Below are 19,729 nucleotides of genomic sequence, written 5' to 3' on the forward strand. Positions count from 1 at the left end.
ATGTCTGCAGGTAGTTTCTAGAAGTTGGGAATGGTAAGGAAATGGATTCTCACCTAGAGCCTCAGAAAACAATATGACCCTGCTGACACCTTGATTTTTGATCTATAGAACTATAGATAATTAACTTGTGGCATTTAAATCACCAAATTTGTGGCAATTTGTTATAGCATCAATAGGAATATGAAATACAGGGGAATATAGTCTTAAGTCTGAAGGTAGAACAATAGAAAACTGGAAACCCCATTTGCACTCTGGACTGTGCATCAGTAACAGGTGTTTGTTGGCCAGTGCTGGGGGATGAGCAAGAAGACTGCTTATGTTCTGGATCTTTATTAAGCAAAACCTACTTTCTGCTGAGTGAGGGGCAGGAAATCGCAATAACTTGGTCCCTGCTCTGATATCAGGCTGATTGGCACCAGGGGAAGGGTAAGAAACCTGCCTGCACCCCTGGATCTCCACTGAAACATGTTAGAGGTCTGCTGAAACTCACTTGCTCTGCCCCACACTGACAATAGAAGCCATCTGCTACTTAGGAAGGGCACAAAATATACCCACTGTGAACTCTGGACACTAGGCAAAGGCACCTGCTGCTGGAGGGGGCCAGTTAATCTGATGATGCCAATGCCAAGACCCTTTACTGATAAATTTAGGCTGACATTCAGGAGGAATAGGAAGGCTACCTGCCGTGGACTCCAATACTGACACTAGGTAAAAGCCCTCTGTTACCACTGGTGGAGGAAAAGGAAATCTGCTTTTAACCAGGTTCCTACACTGATTCTAGGAGGAAGTTTTTTGCTTGTTGTGTGGGTGGTTGGAACACTAACGAATCCCCCCATCTGAGGTAAAGATATATAGCGGATGTACCATATGGGCAGGTGCTTGAGGAAGAGAACAAATTCCATTGCTCTACCTTGAATTTTGCAGTGAGTGAGTGGCAAGCAATATGAGTATGTTTTGGGGAGAGCAGCAAGAGTGTGGGAAGAAATGGTGCACGTGTGGACTCCTGAAGCTGAATCTGAGCACTGAACTCCTTTAGCATTCTGGTCCTCACCTTAACACAAAGTGGTGGCATTCCACCACTGGAGCAGTTTGAACCTAAGGGCAGACACACATGCAAAATACCAGCCATTGTTAAAACAGTGGCACAGAGGTTGTAATGATTAGAGGCTTTAAAAATAATAATGATTAATAATGTTAAAAATCTGGGGGAAAAGGTAAATAACATGCATAAACAGAAAATCTTAGCAGAGAGATGGGAACTGTATAAAAAGCTAGAAATGAAAAACGTGGTGTTGGAGATGAAAGATTCCTTTGACCATTCATCAACACACTGAAGAAAGACTCCGTGATAGTGCTGGGCACACTGGCTCATGCCTATAATCCCAGAAACTGAGGAGGCTGAGTCATTGGTTGAGGCTGAGATTTTGAGACCAGCCTGGGTAACACAGGAGACCCTGTCTCTAAAAAAGTGAAAGAAAGTTAGCTGGACCTAGTGATGCATACTGTAGTCTCAGCAGCTCAAGAGACTGGTGCTCAAGGATTGCTTGAGCCCAGGAGTAGGCTACAGTGAACTATGATTGCACTCCTGTACTCCAAGATGGGCAACAGAGTCCCATCACTTAAAAAAAAGGGGGGGGGGAAGGATCAGTGATATTGAAGGTAGATCAGTAAGAACTTCTGAAACTGAAACATAAAGAGAAAAATGAAAAAAGAGTGACAGTGAAAATTAGAAGACTGAAAATACTAATTGGTGAGGATGTGGGGTGACTGTAATCCTCATATGTTACTGGGGCAGATGCAAAGTGGCACAGTCTCTTTGGATAAGAGTTTGATAGTTTCTTATAGTTAACGATTCTGTTAAACCTGTCAGTTCTTAAATGAAAACATCTATACAGTTGGATACTACTCAGCAATGAAAAAGTAAACTATGTGACAACATAGATGACTATAGAAGTGTTCTGTTAAGTGCAAACAGAAAAGCAAACATGGTGCCATTTGTGCCATTTATACTATAATATTCTAGAAAGAAAAAAAAATATGACAGCAAATACATTAGTGATCATCAGGGACCTCCGGGAGGAATGCACTACAAAGGAGTGAGGGAACATCAAGGAATGTTTTTTTTGTGTGTGTGTGTGTGTGTTTTGGCTGGGGCTGCATTTGAATCCGCCACCTCCGGCATATGGGGCTGGCACCCTACTCCTTTGAGCCACAGGTGCTGCCCGGAATGTTTTTGAGGTAATAGAAATGTTCTATATCTTGATTGTGGTAATTACAATACTGTATAATTTTTTTTTGTCATTTTTTTTTTATTAAATCATAACTGTATACATTGATATGATCATGGGGCATCATACACTCACTTCATAAACCATTTGACACATTTTTATCACAGTGGTTAACATAGCCTTTCCGGCGTTATCTCTTACTGTGCCAAAACATTTACATTCTACATTTAGCAAGTTTCACAAATACCCCTGTAATATGCACCACAGGTGTGATCCCACCGATCCCCCTCCCTCTACCCACCCACCCCCCTTTCCCACTTCCCCCTATTGTTAAGTTGTAGCTGGGTTATAGCTTTCATGTGAGAGTCCCAAATTAGTTTCATAGTAGGGCTGTGTACATTGGGTACTTTTTCTTCCATTCTTGGGATACTTTACTAAGAAGAATATGTTCCAGCTCCATCCATGTAAACATGAAAGAGGTAAAGTCTCCTTCTTTCTTTAAGGCTGCATAGTATTCCATGGTATACATATACCACAATTTATTAATCCATTCGTGGATTGATGGGCACTTGGGCTTTTCCCATGACTTAGCTATTATGAATTGGGCTGCAATAAACATTCTGGTACAAATATCTTTGTTATGTTGTGATTTTTGGTCTTCTGGGTATATGCCCAGCAGAGGAATTACAGGATTGAATGGCAGATCTATTTTTAGATCTCTGAGTGTTCTCCATATATCTTTCCAAAAGGAATGTATTAATTTGCATTCCCACCAGCAGTGCAGAAGTGACAGGCGCACGGCCTTCAGACATATGAAAAAATGCTCATCATCTTTAATCATCAGAGAAATGCAAATCAAAACTACTTTGAGATATCATCTAACTCCAATGAGACTAGCCTATATCACAAAATCTTAAGACCAGAGATGTTGGCGTGGATGTGGAGAAAAATACTGTATAATTTGTCAAAAGTCATACTGTAAAATTAAAATGGGCCATTCATAGAATTTACATAAATTATATTTCAATAAAGCTAATTTACAAAAGAAAGAAGCATGCCTTTTCTTTTTTTTTTTTTCCTTTTAAAGAGATGCCTCAATTGGGACTAAGTAAACAACAGAAGACATTCTACATGTTTGGAATTAGAAGTTGAATCAGGGAATTAGAAGCTATCCCAATATTTGGAGTCTTTGGAGGAAGTGAGACTATGTATAGAAGGGGAATTAGTTCCAGTGATAATGGAGGCTGAGAAGTCCCATGATAATAGCCAGTGGTGTAACACTCTGTGGCCAAGGGCCTGAGAATTAGGAGGCCACTGGTGTAAGTCCAGGAGTCCGAAGGCCCAAGAGCGAGGAGCTCTGATACAGGACAGGAGAAGATAGATGTCCTAACTCAAGAAGAGAGAGCAAATTTGCCCTTCTTGTACCTTTTTATTCCTTTGGCCTCCTCAGTAAATCAGATGAGGCCCTCCCATGTTAGTGAAGGAAGTTCTTCACTCAGTCTACTAATTCCAATGCTCAACGTTTCTAGAACGTCTTTATAGACACCCCCCAAATAATTATTTTAGCAGTTATTTGGATTTGTTTTAACCCAGTCAAGTTGACACATAAAAGTAATCATCAGAGCTACTTATGATACCAGGTACCTCTTAACCCCAGTGTGTGATTCCTAAAGAGTATGCTTGTACCTGTGTAAACCTTCTGCTGTAGTCTGTAGATACCTGTGCTCCTGTCTATTTCCATGCTCAAGAAATAATGGCTTTACCTCAAAGTGTCCTTTGGGGGGAAATTTAATTGGCCAGGGTGTCTGGGAAATATTTCCAGCTTTTTTTTTTTTTTTTAGAGACAGAGTCTCACTTTGTCGCCCTTGGTAGAGTGCTGTGGCATCACAGCTCACAGCAACCTCCAGCTCTTGGGCTTAGGCGATTCTCTTGCTTCAACCTCCTGAATAGCTGGGATTACAGGTGCCCGCCCGCCACAATGCCCAGCTATTTTTTGTTGCGGTTGGCTGGGGCCGGGTTTGAACCTGCCACCCTCGGTATATGGGGCTGGTGCCCTACTTACTGAAGCACAGGCACCGCCCGATATTTCCAGCTTTTATGTCCCTGTGGTAAGGGAGAGAGCTCAGAAAACTTGGGGATGGTGTAGTATCTAAAAAATATCTGATGCACATTGTGTCTACATGCTTATCTTTGAATCTACTTCTGCAGACCTTTCATGACTCTCTGATACTCTTTAATACATTTCTTCTATGCTTGAACTATGAGATCAGATTTAAAAAATTCCATAATTATCTTTTTTGACTTTAGTTGCTTTAAATCCACATGTATCTGAAAATATGATTGCAACCTTTCTTCTGATTTCCATTTGCCTGAAAAATTGTCTTCTATCACTTAGCCCTGAGTTTTAATTTGTCCTTCGAGGCTAGGTGTGTTTCCTACAGATGGCAAATGGATGGCTTGTGTTTTTTTAATCCAAAAAATAGCCAGCCTAGGCCTCTTCAGTGGGGAATTCAAGCCATTAACATTTACTGAGATAATTGATAAGTATGGTGGAATTCTATAAATGCAGAAAAAGCATTTGACAAATTTCAGCATCCTTTTATAACAAGAACACTTAAGAAAATAGGCACAGGTAGCATATTTCTTAATCTGATTGAAGCCATCTATGACAAACCCACAGCTGACATCATACTGAATGGTATAAAATTGAAAGCTTTTCTACTTAGAACTGGAACAAGACAAGGATGTCCACTATTGCCACTATTATTTAACGTTGTTCTGAAAGTTCTAGCCAATGCAATCAGGCAAGAGAAGGATATAAAGGGCATCCAAGTGGGAGCAGAGGAGGTCAAAATCTCCCTCTTTGCTGATAATATGATCTTATACTTAGAAAATCCCAGAGATTCAACCACAAAACTGGAAGTCATCAGAAAATACAATAATGTCTTAGGGTATAAAATCAATGTCCACAAGCCAGTAGACTTTGTATATCCCAGTAAGAGCTGAGTTGAGAGGCAAATCAAGGACACAATTCCTTTCACAGCACCTTCATAGAAAATGAAATACTTATGAATATACCTAACAAAAGAGGTGAAAGATCTTTTCAAAGGGAATTATGAAACTCTAAGACAAGAAACTGCAAAAGACACAAACAAGAGGAAGAACATACCATGCTCTTGGCTGGGAAGAATCAACATTGTCAAAATGTCTATTCTACCCAAAGCAATCTACAGATTCAATGCAATTCTCATTAAAATACCAATATCATATTTTGAAGAACTGTAAAAAATAGTACTTCATTTTGTATGGAACCAGAAAAACCCCCATATAACTAAGGGTATTCATTTTTTTTTTTTTGAGACAAAGTATCACTATGTCACCCTCTGTAGAGTGCTGTACTGTCAAAGCTCAGAGCAAATTCAAACTCTTTGGGCTTAAGTGATTCTCCTGCCTCAGCCTCCAAGTAGCAGGGACTATAGGTGCCCACCACAATGCTCAGCTATTTTTTGGCTGTAGTTGTCATTGCTGTTTGGCAGGCCCAGGTTGGGCTCAAACCCACCTCTGGTGTATGTGGCTGGCATCCTGGCTGCTTGAGCTACAGGTGCCGAGCTAGCTAAGGGTATTCTTAGCAATAAAAACAAAGCCAGAGGCATCACACTACCAGCCTATACTACAGACTATATTATAGGTTCACAGTGACCAAAACAGCATGGCATTAGAACAAAAATAGAGACATGGACATGTGGAACAGAATAGAAAACCAAGAGATGAAACCAGTCTCTACTTGCCATCTGATCTTTGATAAACCAAACAAAAGCATACAGTGGAGAATAGAATCCCTATTCAACAAATGGTGTTGGGAGGACTGGATAACCACATGTAAAAGAATAAAACTTGACCCACACCTTTCACCACATACAAAAATTAATTCAAGATGGATAAGAGACTTAAATCTAAGACATGAAATAATAAAAATCTTAGAAGAAAGTGTAGGAAAATCTCTTGATGATGTTAGACTGGGGAAAGATTTTATAACAAAGACTTCAGTGGCCATCGCAACAACAACAAAAATTGACAAATGGGACTTAATTAAATTAAAAAGCTTCTACACAGCTAAGGACACAACAAGTAAAGCAAAAAGATAGACTTTAGAATGGGAAAAGATATTTTCAGGGTGTCAAGCTGACAAAGGGTTGATAACTAGAATGTATAGAAAACTCAAATTAATAAACAGAAAAAGAGTAAACAATTCCATGTACCTTTGGGAAAGAGATATGAATAGAACCTTCTCTAACAAAGACAGATGAATGGCTAACAAATATTTGAAAAAATGTTCAGCATCCCTGATCATTAGAGAAATGCAAATCAAAACCACCCTAAGATACCACCTAACCACAGTGAGAATAGCCCACATCACAAAGTCTCAAAGATGCAGGTGCTGGTGTGGATGTTAAGAGAAGGGGACACTTTTACCCTGCTGGTGGGACTGCAAACCAATACAGCCTTTCTGGGAGGAAGTATGGAGAATCCTCATAGAATTCCAAATAGACCTCCCATTTGATCCTGCAATCCCATTATTGGCCATCTCCCCAGAAGAAAAAAAAAATCCTTTTATCATAAGGACATCTGCACTAGACTGTTTATCACAGTTCAATTTAAAATCACCAAAATGTGGAAACAGCCTAAATGTTCACTAACCTAGGAATGGATTAATAAGCTGTGGTACATGTATATCATGGAATACTATTCAGCCATTAAAAAAGATAGAGACTTTACATCTTTTGTATTAACCTGGATGGAGGTATAATACATTCTTCTTAGTCAAGCATCACAAGAGTGCAGAAGCAAGAATCCAATGTACTAAATTCTAATATTGAAGGCAGTAGATGATCTAATACAAAGGGTCAAGTAGGGGAATGAGGGAAATGGGGAGAGGGAAGGAGGGAGGGGGATGGGGAGGTCACAGTATATGGGACACCTCTTGGGGGTGGGACACAATTGCAAGAGGGACTTTACCTAACAACCTCAATCAGTGTAACCTAATTCTTTGTACCTCAATGAATCCCAAACAACAAAAAATTTTTCATAAGCTCATGTCAATTATTTCCAATTCAAATTTTATGTTTATTTCCTTTTTTCTTATGCTGAACATCTTGGCCACTAACAATACAATATTAACGTAATTATTTATTTGCATCTCTGTGTGTAGTAGTTTCAAACTAACTAGACTTAGGTTATTCTAGCATCATAATTATTAAAACAATTTAATATTTATTTTAGCATTCATCCTACTGGAGACAAAAAGTTAAATTATCATGTTGTTGTAAGATCATTTGAAGCAGTTTCTCTTCTTAGTTTAACCAGAAACAGTTCCTTTGTGTTATTTTTTATGCATAGGGGTTAATATTTCTTTCATTTTGTTTTAATTTTGTTTGTGATTCTTTTAATAAATTCTCATAGAACAGGAAAACTTCAAAACAAAGTGTATTTAGAGAAGCCTAGCTTCTTTCCTGTTCTTTCATCTCCATTTCCTTTTTTTTTAAAGTTATCTAGTGGAAATTTATTATTATATGAATACAATGAATGACATATTAAGTCATCAGTATGCTAATAGCAAATACAGGATGATCCCACATGGCTATTGCTGTCTTCTTTTTTCCCTTTTCTCCACATCCACACCAACATCTCTGGTCTTGGGATTTTGTGATATGGGCTAATCTTACTGGAGTTAGATGACATCTCAAAGTAGTTTTGTTTTGCATTGCTCTGATGATTAAAGATGATGAGATTTTTTTCATGTGTCTGTAGGCCGTGCACCTGTCTACTTCAGAGAAGTTTCTCTTCAAGTCCCTTGCCCAGTCTACAATGGGATCACTTGTTCTTTTCTTGCTTATACGTTTGAGTTATCTGTGGATTCTGGTTATTAAACCTTTGTTGGAGACATAACCTGCAAATATCTTCTCCCATTCTGAGGGCTGTTTGCTTGCTTTAATTTTTGTATTCTTGGCTGTCCAGAAGCTTTTTGTTTGATCAGGTCCCAGTAGTGTATTTTTGAAGCTGCTTCAATTGTCCGGGTGGTCCTTCTCATAAAATACTCGCCCAGACTGATATCTTGAAGGGTTTTCCCTGCACTCTCTTCTAGTATTTTTATAGTTTCATGTCTTAAGTTTAAATCTTGAATCCAGTGAGAGTCTATCTTAGTTAATGGTGAAAGGTGCGGGTCCAGTTTCAGTCTTCTACAGGTCACCAGGCAGTTCACCCAGCACCATCTGTTAAATAGGGAATCTTCTCCCCACTGAATGTTTTTAATTGGCTTGTCAAAGATCAAATAACGGTAAGTAGCTGGATTCATCTCTTGGTTCTCTATTCTGTTCCAGACATCTATCTCTCTGTTTTTGTGCCAGTACCATGCTGTTTTGATCACTATCGATTTATTGTATAGTCTGAGGTCCTGTAGTGTGATTCCTCCTGCTTTGTTTTTATTTCTGAGTAATGTCTTGGCTATTCGAGGTTTTTTTTTATTCCATATAAAACAAAGTATTATTTTTTAAAGATCTTTAAAGTATGGCAGTGGAGCTTGAATAGGGATTGCACTAAAATTGTATATTGCTTTGGGTAGTATGGACATTTTAACAATGTTGATTCTTCCCAGCCATGAGCATGGTATGTTTTTCCATTTGTTAACATTTTCAGCTATTTCTTTTCTTAGAGTTTCATAGTTCTCTTTATAGAGATCTTTCACATCCTTTGTTAGATAAACTCCCAAATATTTCATCTTCTTTGGCACTATTGTGAATGTAATAGAGTCCTTAAATTTTTTTTAGCTTGACTATTGTTGGTATGTATAAAGGCTACCGATTTATGAATGTTGAGTTTGTAACCTGAGACCCTGCTGTATTCCTTGATCATGTCTAAGAGTTTTGTAGTAGAATCCCTGGTGTTTTCCAGATATACAATCATATCATCTGCGAAGAGCAAAAGTTTGATCTCTTCTGACCCTATGTGAATACCCTTGATTGCCTTTTTTTCCCTAATTGTGATGGTTAAAACTTCCATTGCAGTTAAAGAGCAATGGAGACAATGGACAGCCTTGTCTGGTTCCTGATCTGAGTAGAAATGATTTCAATTCAACTCCATTCAATATGATATTGGTTGTGGGTTTGCTGTAGAAGGCCTCTATCAGTTTAAGAAATGTCCCTTCTATACCAATTTTCTTAAGTGTTCTGATCATGAAGTGATGTTGGATATTATCAAAAGCTTTTTCTGCATCAATTGAGAGAATCATATGGTCTTTGTTTTTTAATTTTTTATGTGCTGAATTATACTTATAGATTTACATATATTGAACCAGCCTTGCGACCCTTGAATAAAACCGACTTGGTCATAATGTATAATTTGTTGGATGTGTTGCTGGATTCTGTTTGTTAGGATTGAATCTTGTTGAATATTTTTGCATCTATATTCATTAGTGATATTGGTCTATAATTTTCTTTTCTTGTTCGTTCTTTTTCTGGTTAGGAAATCAGGGTGATGTTTGCTTCATAGAACGTGTTGAGAAGTCTTCCTTCTTTTTCTACATTTTGGAACAGGTTGAGTAATATAGGTACTAGTTCCTCTTGAAAGGTTTGGTAGAATTCTGACATGAAGCCATCTGGTCCCAGGCTTTTCTTTTTCGGGAGATTTTCTATGGTTGATGATATTTCAGAACTTGATATAGGTCTGTTCAACATTTCCACTTGATTCTGGCTAAGTCTTGGAAGGTGATGTGCTTCCAAGTATTGGTCAATTTCCTTCAGATTTTCATATTTCTGAGAATAAAGTTTCTTGTAATATTCATTAAGGATTTTTTGGATTTCTGAGGAGTCTGTTGTTATTTCGTCTTTGTCATTTCTGATCAATGAGATTAGAGATTTTACTCTTTTTTTCCTGGTTAGGTTAGCCAAAAGTTTATCTATTTTATTCACCTTTTCAATAAACCAACTTTTTGATTTATTGATCTGTTGTATAATTCCTTTATTTTCAATTTCATTTAATTCTGCTCTAATTTTGGTTATTTCTTTTCTTCTACTGGGTTTGGGGTTGGAATGTTCTTCCTTTTCCAGTTGCTTGAGATGTCCCATTAAGTTGTTAGCTTCCTCTCTTCCCGTTCTCTTGAGGAAGCCTTGCAGTGGTATAAATTTCCCTCTTATCACTGCCTTTGTGGTATCCCAGGGGTTCTGATTATTCATGTCTTCATTGTCGTTTTGTTCCAAAAATTTGGCAATTTTTTTCTTATTCTCATCTCTGACCCAGCTATCATTCAGCATAAGGTTATTTAACTTCCATGTTTTTGCATGAGTATGCAGATTCCTGTTGTTACTGAGCTCAACTTTTATTCCATGGTGGTCTGAGAAGATGCAAGGAATAATTTCTTTTTTTTTTTTTTTTTTTGTAGAGACAGAGTTTCACTGTACCGCCCTCGGTAGAGTGCCGTGGCGTGACACAGCTCACAGCAACCTCTAACTCTCTAACTCTTGGGCTTACGCGATTCTCTTGCCTCAGCCTCCCAAGCAGCTGGGACTACAGGCGCCCGCCACAACGCCCGGCTATTTTTGGTTGCAGTTTGGCCGGGGCTGGGCTTGAACCTGCCACCCTCAGCATATGGGGCCGGCGCCCTACTCACTGAGCCACAGGCGCTGCCCAGCAAGGAATAATTTCTATTCCTTTAAATTTACTGAGGTTAGACTTGTGACCTAAGATGTGATCGACTTTGGAATGTGTTCTGTGGGCTGAAGAGAAGTAGGTGTATTCAGTTTTGTTGGGATGAAATGTTCTGTAGATGTCTGCTAAATACAAATGTTAGATGGTTAGGTTTAAATCTATAATTTCTTTGCTCAGCTTCTTATTGGAGGATCGATCCAACACTGCCAAAGGAGTGTTGAAATCTCTGACTATTATGGAGCTGGAGGAAATCAAGTTGCTCATTTCTGTTAGTTTCTCTTATAAAATGAGGTGCATTCTGGTTGGGTGCATAAATATTAATAATTGAAATCTCATCACATTGAGTATTACCCTTAACAAATATGAAGTGACCATGATTATCCTTCCTTACTTTTGTTGGTTTAAAGTCTATTGTGTCTGCAAATAGAATTGCAACACCTGCTTTTTTCTGATTACCATTTGCCTGAAATATGGATGACCATCCTTTCACCCTTTCATCCTTTCACAGAGTCTATATTTATCTGTTGAGGTAAGATGTGACTCTTGTATGCAGCAAATATCTGGCCTGAGTTTTTGTATCCAGTCAGCTATCCTGTGCATCTTTAGAGGACAGTTTAAGCTGTTCACATTAATGGAGAATATTGGAAAGTCTGGTAAAATTTTGGGTATCTAGTTTTTTGAAAGTCCAGTCGACATTTTTAATCTTTTTGCCACAGTGGAAGTTGGAGTTTGATCAAAAGTTTCTGAGTGAGTTTGCTTTTGTAGTAGAGGATTGGGCTGGTCATTATGGAGAATAGATCTGAGAATATCCTGAAGAGGTGGTTTGGTTATGGCAAATTTCTTCAACATATGAATGTCATTAAAGTATTTAATTTCTCCATCATAAATAAAACTCAGTTTAGCTGGGTATAGGATCTGGGGTTGAAAGTTATTTTGTCTTAGGAGATTAAAAGTTGATGCCCACCCTCTTCTGGCTTGAAAAGATTCAGCAGAGAGATCTGCAGTCATTCTATTATTCTTCCCTTTGTAGGTAATGTTTTTCTTACTTCTGGCTGCTTTCAGAATTTTCTCCTTCATATTAACTTTAGTGAAGTTAATTATGATATGCCTGGGGGATGTCTTATTCAGATTCATTCGTCTGGGGTTCTGAAACTGTCTGCTATCTGAATTTCAGAATCTCTTGGTATGTCTGGAAAATTCTCTTTCATAATTTCATGGAGAAGGACCTCTGTGCCTGGCGAGGCCACTTCATCACTTTCAGGAATTCCAATGAGCCGGATATTAGCCTTCTTAGAATTATCCCAGAGCTATCTGAGAGAATGATCCATTTTTGCTCTCCATTTTTCTTCCTCTTTGAGAGTTTGGGAGCATTCAAAAGCTTTGTCTTCAACGTCAGAAATCCTTTCTTCTGCTTGCTCCACTCTGTTACTTAGGGATTCTATGTATTTTTCAGATCTCTGAGGACTGCAAATTCTTGCTTCAGTGCGTCAAAATCTTTGGTGGTTTTTGTCTTTAAATTCGTTAAATTCTTGAGACAACTTTTGAATTTCTCCTTGTGTTTCTAATTCAGACTTTTGAATTGCTCCTTGAATTTCTAATCCCTAATTTTCCTCCATTCTATTAATCTTGTTTGCAATCCAAATTCTGAATTCGATATCTGACATCTTGGCCAGCTTTTTATTAAAGGGATCTTTAGTTACGTCTGCCGTGTCTTTCCTTGGGGGAAAGGGGTTGATCTATTCTAGTTATTCATGTTACCAGAGTTTTTCTGCTGATTCTGCCCCATGATTATTTTATACCGTTTGACTCCCTAGAGCTTTGTCGAGTACCCATAGAGCACGATGGCTTGAGAAACTTGGAACCTGTTTGGTGTGGTGGGGCTAAGTGATTCTGTCTTGTTTTCAGCTGGTCTCTGTCCAACCCTAGTGAAATAGTTACTCCGAGTTGAAGTCTCAGCTCTGGAGAAATACCAGCAATTAAGTCACCCTGCCCCCAACATGCAACAATTGGAAAAGGAAAATCAAACCTTCCTATAACCACACACCCAGGGCACCACTTGGATAGTCCTCAGGCGATTGGCTCCGTTCAAAAGGTCCAAATCAGTTGTCTCAGTGAGCACCTGTCTCAGGTGGGAGAGTTTAAAAGGTCTCTGGCAACTGGATGGCAGGGGTCTGGTGACAACTCAGATATGACTTGCTCCGGTGCTCTGTGAAGTCAGGAGGACCCACCAGCAAATAAATTAGTCTGGGAAGGTTGATGCCTCCTTCCCCATCTTGCACCTCTGTCACACCTAGTCATTGATAGCCCCGCAGGGCTGTGACCCAGTTGCCTGTAGTGAACAGATACTCCAGGGGTTTGCACCTGCCTGAATCACAAGGAAATCTATATCTGCTCAGCCAGGCCGCTGTACTCTGCCTCTATCCAGCAGGGGGAGGTGAGGCCTGACAACCTCGGGTTCTTGATGGAGGCTGGGGGGTGTTCACTCATTTCTAGCCCTGCCTCTGATTGATGTTACTGACAGAACAGAACAGCAAAACTTTGTGGGAATTTGTTTCTGTCCCTGCTAAATTCCCCTGCAGAAGAGAAGCTGCTTTGAGTTCCCAGAGCCTGCGCCCCAGCCCTGTCTTTGCCCCTGCAGGTTTGTATTTGGTTAGCTGTCCATTCTAGCCTCCTGCCTTCCTTTGTCTATAGGCTGATGATCCCCTGAGGGCTGGGTATGTCTTAGGCTCAATAAAGAGGTCCTCTGGGTCAGCCCCGTCCTGGGAATTTCCTGGCTCTGTGCGTGCCTTTTCTAGTCCCCGTGCTCCAGCCAGGCCAGTACCACCTCAGGCAAACCCTTTACTCATGGGGCCTGCGTTTCCGTCCCAGACCTGTTCTGTGGTGGTTGCCACCTGAGAAGATGCCTGGCCTACTCTGGTTGCCCAGTGAGACAGGGGATGTGGCTTCGGAATATCTGGGGTTGAGCCCTATTGTTCCCAAAAATGGCTGCTGCTCTGTGCCTTGGGGCACCACTGCTCCGGTGTGGTTCCCTCTCAGTGACCATCCTGTCCTCACTTCCGTGCCACAGAATCAGCACTGAACAGCTGCAATCTAGCCCTATCCATACCCCTTGAGAAATCATCCAAGAATCTGGACTCCTGGGGAGACGGCCTCCAGACCTCAGAATGAGAGTGGAGGGAAGTGCTGGGAGCTCAGAATTGTAGGTACAGAATATATACAGTTTTATACAGTTTTATGCCTGGCAGGAGAACGCCATGGCACCCTATTAGGGGAGGCCCAGTTTTTAGAGGGTCTCTCCAGTGGAGTGGAGTGGGAGGACCTTTGAACTCTGCTTGTTTGTTTGTGGGGCACTCTGAGCCATTCTCATTGGGGATGGGACTCCTGTCCGCTTGGTGATGGATTTTGTACCTTTTTTTTCTATCCTTGGGGTCGCAGGTCACTCAGCAGGGTTGATGTGCGTTCTTCTACTTTCTGTCTTGGTGCAGCTCTAATCTACCATGTTACTTGGTAAATTTCTGTCCTTTAACTCTCCTTCTGGACAGGAGCCTCTGTGGAAAGCTGGCTTCAGTCAGCCATCTTGTCCCTTCCCACCCCATTTTCCAATCTTAACAGTGATCAGATTTGTTCTTGGAAATTTTGCCAGTGTCTTCATAGCATTGGTGAACTTCATTTACTGGATCAAGACAGAAAAAAAATCTTCTCAACTAATCAAATTCTCACTGCTGTATTGGTCTCTAGATTTGGTTTGCCCTGCGTAATATTATTAAATTGGTATTCTGCTATGTTCAATCCAGATTTATATAGTGTAGAGGTAAGAATTATTGCTTCAGTTGCCTGGGCAGTAATGAAATATTTTAGCATCTGGCTTGCTACTAGCCTCAGCATATTTTATTTGTTTAATATTGCCAATTTCTCCAACCTTATCTTTCTTTACCTAAAGAGGAGAGTTAAGAATGTAGTTTCGGTGACACCATTAGGGTCTTTGGTCTTTTTCTTTTATCATCTTGCAGTGGATGAGAGTATGGGGAAAAAGATTATGAAAGAAAAGCGACTTGGAAGATCAAGTTGAAGAGCACTGCATACCTTTCAAATGGGACTGGATTCACACCAGCAAACTTCACACACTTTACAATGTCCCTGATATCTTTTTCGCTGTTTATCTGTTCTCTTTTTAAACATCTCAAGAAGATGCAGCTTTATGGCAAAATGTCTCAAGATTCCAGCACCAAAGGCCAAATAAAAACTTTGCCAACTTTCATCTCCTCCCACATGTTGTTTGTTGTTTACTTTCTGTCTATAGTATCACACTAGTTTGGGATTCTAACAGGCTACAGAACTAACCTGTCCAAGCTATTAGAGTCATTTATTCTTCAAGCCACTCATTCATCCTGATTTTAGGAAGCAGAAGCTAAAGCAGACCTTTCTTTTGGTTTTGTGGCAGGCGAATTGCTGGGTGAAAGGAAAGAAACACTCACACTCAGCTCCATAAAGATTAATAAGAGGGACATTGCATATTCTGTAGTAGAAAACAAACTAATGGTTTTGGGAATATTTTAAATTTACTACTGTTTTTCCCACAGTGTATACATTTGAATAACTTCCAAGGGTATAAATGGAAAAGTTCTTCTACCTACACTTGTATCAAAAGGGTGTGTGTATATGTGTGTGCACGCACATGGCTATGAAAAACATGAGGAATATTGACAATAATATGCTCATCACCAATTTTTTTCACACAAACTAATTATAAAAATATAGTAAAACATTCCTCAGAATTATAAAACAATGTGTATTTCATATATATTTTATTTTATTGAAGACTTTATGACCTATATTTATACATTGTTAAGAACATACAATTTATCTCAGGAAATCATTACCATTTTCCATTGTAATTTGTACCACACATATGTACCACAGTGAGTTTAGATTTCACTGTTTGAATTTGTAACTTTTTGGATGGCAAAGACATTCAATTCTAAATTAATGATGAGAATGCATCTTGGGGACACGTTTTATTCCATCATGAATTCTTATTTTATGTTTATCATAAAACAAACAGAATTGCTATTAGAAGAAGATGCACACAATAAAATTCAAGAGTGACAAAAATATATAAATTTTGTTATGTGTATCATGAACAGTATTGAAGAATATTAGATTGAATATTAGTATGTGAATAGTTTGGCAAAAATTTCTGCAGTAGGGATGAAGAAAGATACATGATCATGGCCTGTTTGCAATGCTGTTGTAAGTTTCCATGAACAGTTAGAAAAGTAATTTCTTCTTGTTTTTGAATTAAAGAAGACCTTTTCTAAAGTTTGGATCTGGTGTGAAATATTTCAGTTTTTTGCTAAACCAACTGTGAGTCCCTGAATTGCCAATCATCTCCTTTATTTTCTGTCCATAAAATTTCTTTTGAACTTTGTGGATAATATAACACAGATCTTCCCTATCTTAAAAAATGTTCAATATAAAAATAATATAGAAATTATGAAACATAATTCAATGAACCTATCTGTAAATGTTATTCTCGAAATCTATATATTAATTATAGGAAATTTCTTAAAGATCTGTTTTATTATAATTTTGTTATAACTGATGAAATGAGAGAAAGTATATTGACATATTCACTGGCAGTAAGTTCTATTTTAAGAAGGAAATGTGTAACCTTGGTTGAAAACACAGTTCTAAATTATATACAGAAACTTAAAGATTCAAAAATATACCAAGACAACTTTTGAAAATGAAAATAAGGATGGGGTATCTTAGCTAATATCAAGATCTACTAAAATTATTTATTTAAACAATTGAAAGGGTGAATGCTTTAGCACACAAATAGAAAGTATATGCTGAAATAAATAATAGGTCAGTAGATCAAAATACAGGGACCAGGCCAGGCCTTTATCTCTCTATATGTTAGAGTTGGCATTAGAAATCAGTGAAGTAAATAGACTATTCAACTAATAGTATTGAGACTATTGTTATTTAATATAGGGAAAATTATATTTCTAACTCAAAAAATGCAGAAAAATTTCATTAGATATATTATCACTTTAGATTTGAAAATGGTTCTTTAAAATTTTCATAGGAAAATCAAACTAAAATTTTATATCTTTAATTTAGGGGAAGCATGGCCATTAAGGAAAAGATTGGTGAATTTATATTTGCTGATAAAAATAATACAATTTGCCCATGCTAAGTGAGGTGTTCAACAAGTCATTAGTTACATGTGTTTGCTTTCACCTCTTACGTTTTCTGAGACTTCCCTTTAAAAAGTGGCATAGTGTGAGTATGAAGAAACACAGGTGTAATAGAAAATAATATACTTCAGAAAAATTATCTTGTTTGTGTACGAATATATTGTGTGTGACAGATGTGTCATCTTAAACATGTGGATAAATATTAACCCTGCAATAATTAGTATTGAGATGCCAATGTTGCGATTTGAAAGAAAACAAATCTGCAACACTTCTCATATTTTCAAAATAAATGAGAGAATCAGATATTCAATATAAGAAATAAAAACAGAATTAAACAGATAAGATATATCCTGAATTGTTTAATAATTTTGAAAGTTTGGAAGGAACATTTAATCATGATATTAAAAGCAGAGTACATTTTAAAAGTATGTTAATAACATGATTATAGGATTCATGAATGCCTAGAGCAGTCACAGAATGGTCTAAGGCAAAACCTTATGATGAAATCTCTAATTATTTGTAGGATGAATTGTAGAAATGGGTCAAGTGCTAGATGCGGAAATATTTAATATGCAAATATTTAAGACTTGTATTAATTTTGACAAATGCCCTTGTAAAATAGATGCAACAGTATAAGCTCACACTAGCACTAAATAAAGGAGAGTGCTTATAACTTAGCCCACATGCTATCTCTATGTAGTAATTTGCAGAAGGGGAATATGGCCAATCTGGAATGCAAATAAAAGCATCTACCAAAGCATCTACACTACCAGTGTAATAGTACACTGAATTTACTTCTTTGTTTAACTGTGAGACTAATTTTTTAATGTATGTTATCATTATCATATTTTATTATTTCAGAAATTGTTCTTTTCTGTTTTCATATATATGTTTAAATATATATCTGGTAATTAATTAAAAAAAAGAGGTTTATTTAGTTCATGATTGTACAGGCTGGGAAGATCAAGAAACGTGGAACCAGCATCAGCTTGGCTTCTAGCAAAGGCTTTTCTGCTTTGTCACACATGGTAGAAGATCAAAGGGGAAGAGAATAAGGGTGAAGACCAGCTGAGGGATGCCCTGGCTTCACAACAATCCACTCTCCTGGAAACATTCTCATGAGAATTTTGGTGCAACCTCATCACAGCAAGCACTCACTCACTATTGGGAAAGAATGGCACTAAGCCCATTTATGAAGAATCTGCCCCTTTGACCAAAACACCTCCTTCTGGGCACCACCTCACAGCACCACCATGTTGTGGATACAATTTCAACATGAGTTTTGGTAGGTACAAACTGGAACCATATCATTCTCCCCATTTGCCCCCAGAACTCATGTTTTTTTCCACATACAAAATATACCTATTCCATCGTAATGGTCCCCAAAGACTTAACTTGTTCCAGCACCAACTTAAAGGTTCAAAGTGTCATCTGAGATTCACAAGGCAAGTTCCTTCCACCTTTGAGCCTATAAAATAAAAGACAAGTTATTTACTTCCAGTATACAATGTTGAACAGATATTTGGTAGATATCCCATTCCAAAAGGGAGAAATAGGGCAAAGGAAAGGAATGACAGATCCTACACAAGTCTGAAACTCAGAAGGGCAAGCACTGAATATTAAAGTTCCAGAATAATCTTTTTTAACTCCATGTCCCACATCCTGGACACAGTGGTGTGAGGAGTGAACACCCAACTATGTGGACAGCCCACTACAGTGGCTTGTTTTGTCTCACCCATGTGGGATCTCTCAGCTGGAGCTGAGTGCCTGTGACTTTTCCAGGCTGGGCTTGCATGCTGCCAGTGGCTGTGTATCTCTAGGGTTTCAGCAGCAGCATTGCCCCTGTGCCCCTTGCCCCACTGCCATGGTGGAGAATGTCTCCATCAGCTGTGTTCCCACATTTCTTCATGGCATTGTCCTAACAGGAGATCTCTGTGATGGCTCCACCTCTTCCCAAGTCTCTGCCTGGGCCTGCAGGCTTTTCCATACATCCTTTGAAATCTCAGTGGAGGAAGCCATGCTTCCTTGTCTCTTGTGACAAGTAGGCCTACAGTATTAACACCCCAAGTGATACCAGGTCTGCCCCTCACTCCCTGCTCAGAGCAGGACATGAACTTCCATTTTCCACGCCTTAGAAACCAAATTCTCTGGGCCTAAGCAGGTCTAAAAGCCAGTCTGACCAGTCCTAAGTCACAGAACATGTCCTAAAGGAGACCACGTTTCCACACAAGGGAAGTTTTAAAATTAACTTCGGCTTTTAAGCCCCTGGTATCAAACAATGGCGACATTTTATCTCCCCCAAAATGCCCTGCCCACAGGGTGAGAAAAGTGGTATATAAACCCCTAGAAAGAGGGACCATATGGGCTACCTGCCTGGGAATCTCCCTTGGGAGTGCTGAAGGCTCTGATTTTTTTCTTCTCTTATCTATCAATAAAGCTGTTCTTTTGCTTACTTGCATGGTATGTGGATTCATTCTTCAAATCTCTGAGGGCAAAGATTTGGCAGAGGACAGATTCTGACTACATATGTCTTACCATTTGTGCTCTCTTCTTAATACATTCATCTGAAATGTTATGTATATCTGATTCTCAAAAATG

General features: G+C 38.7%; 1 pseudogene; it reads left to right on the forward strand.

Moving 5' to 3' along the window:
- On the forward strand, positions 1 to 15,417 carry LOC128561932 (putative taste receptor type 2 member 33; annotated as a pseudogene).
- Positions 15,418 to 19,729: the final 4,312 nt, after the last annotated feature.

The sequence above is a fragment of the Nycticebus coucang genome, chromosome 12, assembly GCF_027406575.1.
Source record: "Nycticebus coucang isolate mNycCou1 chromosome 12, mNycCou1.pri, whole genome shotgun sequence".
NCBI lineage: Eukaryota > Metazoa > Chordata > Mammalia > Primates > Lorisidae > Nycticebus > Nycticebus coucang.